Source organism: Episyrphus balteatus, chromosome 1 (genome assembly GCF_945859705.1).
Source record: "Episyrphus balteatus chromosome 1, idEpiBalt1.1, whole genome shotgun sequence".
Classification (NCBI taxonomy): domain Eukaryota; kingdom Metazoa; phylum Arthropoda; class Insecta; order Diptera; family Syrphidae; genus Episyrphus; species Episyrphus balteatus.
This window is the reverse complement of record NC_079134.1, coordinates 117,575,837-117,581,892: the sequence shown is the minus strand read 5'-3', so window position 1 is coordinate 117,581,892 and position 6,056 is coordinate 117,575,837.

The following is a 6,056-nucleotide window of genomic DNA, read 5'->3' as shown; positions in this document are numbered from 1 at the left end:
ACGAAAAAAGTGCAAATTTTTTGACCCCTCTATATGAAAAAATAAAGTTGCATATACAATTATTTTTTTTATATCATTCAATGTCATTCGATGTCCATATCAAAATTTTTCACCAAAATCACTTTGAAAATTCACTTTTTTTTAAATCGAAAAAAAAAAAAATTCGTGTGTACCCAACAAATAGCCGTTTATTTATTTGTGAGGTGGAGCTATTCATGGGAAAGGAATGACACAATCAACAAAATTCGCATTTTCAGCCAGAAATAGACAAGAGTTTCACTCAAGTTCTTTCTGTTATTATTCATATATTTTTAAAACTCTTATAGTTTGATTTCCTTTAAGTATGAACTTTAAGTTCTGGGGGGGGGCACGTGCCCCCGTGCCCCCCCTCCCTGGATCCGCCTATGATACTGGCAATGAACCAACATTCGTTACCAGAAACCGACAAGAAGTACTAGACATTACTCTTGTCTCCGATTCGATTCATCAAAGGATCTTAAATTGGAAAGTATCTGAAGAACACTCGTTCTCTGATCATAGATACATTAATACAGTAAAATAGGGAGAAAAAAGGGGTAAATCTCGGAATGAATGTTAGTAGAAATTTTTTTTGCTCAATATCTTCCTTTTGCCATTCTATAACATATCTCAAAAGTCTAGACAAATCTCATGTCCGCTTGTCGCGATTTCAAGGTCAAATCGCGAAATGGAGATTTTCCAAATTAGCAGAAATAGGCTATGGTATTATACACACATATGATACATGATGTCAAGGTAATTTTTAATGCTGATTCCAAAAAATCTAAAATCAAGACAATCTGACGTCTCTGGAAAAAGTTATACCTGTTTTTCATCTGTCAACTCATATTATTATAACAGTTGCAAACTTACTGCCGAAAAACCCTTAAAAGTTATGGTAGATGAACCAAATTTTGCATGAAGATTTAAGAATCCATCATTATTAAAAATCAAAACAATCCATTACAAAAAATATATATACCTACGAAATAATGGTATTTTTTGATGGAGGGGCAAATTTTAGGATATGCACTAAAGAAGATTCTTGTTCATCTTAGGAATAAGTGCAAATAGGCTAATTTTTACATTTTAATCTTTGTTTGGATATTTTTTAACTACCCATAAAAATCTAAAAAAATCTCATGTCCGCAAGTCCTAATTTTCTTGGTTTGAAGATAAGGTGCAGATTTGAAAAAATTGAAAAACTACACTTCAGATATTTGTGTCAGATCAACATGAATAAGGTGCATTACTTTTCAGGGATGGTCAGGTTGACTTGTTTGTGAGTTTTGTTGGAATAAGTGTTAAAAAATACCTTTAAATCATGTCGCTTATGTTGGTATACATATAAAAACTTAAACTTTTCTTATTAATTTTTTAAAATCTGCACCTTATTTTCAAACCAAGAAAATTAGGACTTGCGGACATGAGATTTTTTTAGATTTTTATGGGTAGTTAAAGAATATCCAAACAAAGATTAAAATGAAAAAATTAGCCTATTAGCACTTATTCCTAAGATGAACAAGAATCTTCTTTAGTGCATATCCTAAAATTTGCCCCTCCATCAAAAAATACCATTATTTCGTAGGTATATATATTTTTTGTAAGGGATTGTTTTGATTTTTAATAATGATGGATTCTTAAATCTTCATGCAAAATTTGGTTCATCTACCATAACTTTTAAGGGTTTTTCGGCAGTAAGTTTGCAACTGTTATAATAATATGAGTTGACAGATGAAAAACAGGTATAACTTTTTCCAGAGACGTCAGATTGTCTTGATTTTAGATTTTTTGGAATCAGCATTAAAAATTACCTTGACATCATGTATCATATGTGTGTATAATACCATAGCCTATTTCTGCTAATTTGGAAAATCTCCATTTCGCGATTTGACTTTGAAATCGCGACAAGCGGACATGAGATTTTTCTAGACTTTTGAGATATGTTATAGAATGGCAAAAGGAAGATATTGAGCAAAAAAAATGTCTACTAACATTCATTCCGAGGTTAAACCCTTATTTGACTGGATTACATCCAATTTAGTCTTAACGATGTGACTACTAAACAGTTAGCATTCCGAAACTATCGCAAAACTAACTGGCAAAAATACAGGGAAACTCTGACAAGCTTACTTAAACCTGAACTTCTAAGTTATCCCTCAAATACAATCGATCTCGACAACAAAGTCAATGATCTCACTTCTGCCCTTAACCTTTCAATGAATAACTCCTGCCCACTCATACAAGTAAGAGGAAAGCAGAAGCCACACTGGTGGAACTCAGGGCTAGAACCGCACAGAAAAGCTTGTAGAAAACTCTTCAATCTCGCCAAATCCACTAGAGATGTTTCAGACTGGGACCTATACAAAGAATCCCTGAAAGTCTACAAAAAACAGCTAAGAAAATGTAAAACATCTTCTTGGAGAAATTTCTGTGAAAAAATAGAAGACTCTTCAGAAGCCTCTAGATTAAGAAAAATTCTCTCAACAAACCCTTTAATGCCCAGTGCCTTGAAAACAAATAACGGGGCCTGGACCAACTCCTGTGAAGAATCACTCAATTTGCTACTAGATACTCATTTTCCAAGTAGCTCAAACATTATAAACAGAGTCGACCCATCAGGGCCAGACACAAATTCAAAAAACAATCTTGGTCTGATTACAAGAGAGAAGCTAAAGTGGGCCATCAACGCCTTCAAACCATACAAATCCGCTGGACCGGATGGTATAATACCAGCCGAACTTCAAATGGCATCAGATATTCTAATTCCCATCTTAGAGATAATTCTGAATGGATGTGTAAAATTGAAACACATCCCTGCCCTATGGAGAGAAGTTAAAGTTGTATTCATACCCAAAGCAGGCAAATTCTTTCATGTCAATCCGAAAGACCTCCGACCTATCAGAGTATCATCATTCCTTCTTAAAACCTTAGAACGAATGATTGATATCCACTTGCGTAATGTCATAGATCCCAATCTTATATCTACAGCACAACACGCTTATTGTAAAGGGAAATCGGTTGAAACAGCACTACATACTGTAGTGCGCACTATTGAATATTCCCTCCATCATAAAGAGTTCACCTTAGTTGCATTTCTTGATATTTAAGGCGCGTTCAACAACGTCAGCAACATAGCAATCACAAATGCACTGAAGAACCTTAAAGTAGATCACTGAGCGAGCTAATAGACCTTATGCTGAAAAGCAGAATTATTAACTCAACTCTAGGAGATTTCTCAGCAAGAAGATCTGTTAGTAGAGGTACACCACCAGGAGGGGTACTCTCCCCACTCCTGTGGAACTTAGTGGGTAATGAACTACTAGTCGGTCTAGAAGTAGATGGATTCAAAGTGATTGCATACGCTGACGACGTCGCCATTGCCATATCAGGAAAACATCTCCATACTATAATAGAACTAATGCAAACTGCTCTAAATAAGCTACTAAAATGGGCAACAAACTGTGGATTGGGGGTAAATCCTCAAAAAACAGAACTTGTCCTCTTTACAAAGAAATATAAAATTCCACAACTAGACCCCCCCCTCTATTAATGGTGTTCCACTTAATTTTGCCAGCGAAGCCAAATACCTGGGTCTTATTTTGGATAGCAAATTAAACTGGAAAACCAACATACAAGAAAGAATAAGAAAAGCCACAGTGGCACTCTTTTCTTGCAAAAAAGCTATAGGGAATAAATGGGGACTATCTCCTAAAATAACTCATTGGCTATACACTGCAGTCATCAGACCTATTCTCACTTACGGGGTAGCAGTTTGGTGGACTGCTCTGGAAAAAGTAACATATCGAGACAAGTTAAGCAAAGTCCAACGTTCAGCCTGCATGTGCATCAGCGGAGCTCTCCGTTCGACACCTTCCGCCGCTCTTGATATATTACTCTATCTTCCACAAATAGATATATTCAGCAAGCAGGTGGCCGCGAGCACTGCTATTCGACTCCAAGCCATCTCTCAATGGACCAATAACTCTATTGGCCACACAAATATTCTGAATTTATTCGGATCAATCCACAGTCACTCCGACTACACCACCCCACAATTGGTTTTCGGCAATAATTATGAAGTCACCATCCCAAATAGATCAGAATGGGACAATGCCGAGTTTCTAAGAGATGATTCAATTCATTTCTACACAGATGGTTCTAAAACCAATGACGGAGTGGGTGGCGGGGTTTACTCCGATAGACTTAATGTTAGTCTCTCCTTCCGTCTCCCTAATCACTGCAGCGTGTTCCAAGCGGAAATAATGGCGATTAAAGAAGTACTGACTTGGCTCAAAGAAAACGTGATATCTACATCGGATATCCGCATCTTCTCTGATAGCCAGGCCGCCCTTAAATCGTTAGCTTCGGTTTCCACAAACTCCGTTACTGCCCGCGACAGTCGATCATCTCTCATGGAGATGTCAGAACAGTTTAACATTCACCTTTTCTGGGTGCCGGGTCACAGAGATATTCTGGGAAACTGTGAAGCAGACGAACTCGCCAGAAATGGAACTCTAATACCAATTTTACCCAATAAGGCAAATATTGGTATACCAATCGCAACGTGCAAACTCATGCTGAAGCAAGAAGCTATAGAGGCAACAAACATACGATGGTCAAACATTATAACTTGCCAAACGACCAAGCAGATCTGGCCTAGGCTAGATCCAAAACGTTCAAAAAATTTGTTGTCTCTAAGCAGATTGCATATCAGCTCTGTAATAGGTGTCTTAACAGGACACTGTCTCATAGGTAGACACGCCATAAGACTTGGCGTAATCTCTAACGACTTCTGTAGAAGTTGCCTTGATGAGGAAGAAGAAGAAACAATCCAACATCTTCTCTGCTCATGTCCTGCCCTTTCCAGTAGACGTAAAAAATACCTGGAAAAATATTTCTTAGAAGATACCAGTGAACTAATCAATACTGACATCTTCAACCTTCACCGCTTTATTAAAAGCTCCAACTGGTTTAATTAGTGAGGAATTTCCTCACAAAATCATGGTATCACAACGGACCAATAAATGGTCTAAGTGTGTCAGTTGTTTTCCTGACAGCCATTTCTACCTAACCTAACCTAAGACAATTAAATCTTTGAATTTTTCAAATCGGTTCATTAATGCCTGAGATATGAACAATTGTTTATAATAAAAGATTAAAAGAGAGAGTGAGTTATAAACAATTGGTCATATCTCAGGCATTAATGAACCGATTTGGAAAATTCAAAGATATAAAAGCAGAAACACGATCACGCTTTGCCGTCAATTTTGACAACTGCCAAAAGTTCAACTATAGGAAATCTGTGTTACCTCACACAATAACGGTTTTCCTACGTACGCTTTTTTTGACAAACGTAAGGAAACGTAAAGAAGCCACAATCTGTCAAAAAAAAGTTCAACTTGGTTGAACTTTTGCACGCTTTCTGACGTTTGTCATCATATTTTAAATTGAATTTCAATTTGTAAAATGGAAAATTTAAAAGGTGTAAGAAAAATATGTATATTAATTGGTAACAAATTATAAATTATTTCCAATATTTTGTTGTATAGATTTTTGAAGAACAACTTATTGCTCTGATCAAGGACAAAGAGTTCCTGTATAATACGAAGCTAAAGGAGTATAAAAACGTTAATCAGCGGAACATGGCGTGGGACGCAATAGCAAAGGAGTTGGGGAGAACAAGTTATATAACATTTATCAACATTTACATTCCTGCATATATTTATTTAAATTTTTTGTTGTTTCAGTTGGTGAATGTCGGCAGAGCTGGAAAAGTTTGAGGAACCGCTTCATCAAGGAAAAAAGAAAGATGGAAGCGCTGCCGACGAAGTAGCTGTTTGGGATCTTTTCGACTCCTTTCAGTTCCTATCGGACGCAATCCAAACAAGAAAGTAATAGGTATTTGAAATAATTATTTCATTTTGTTCATAACTTTTCTTTTACAGACAAATCGGAAACTTTTGCTCCTCGCCGGAAGCACCAGATCCGCAATCTCCATTGTTGGGGGAAGGAGGCTTTTTTGGAGAGGAATTCAA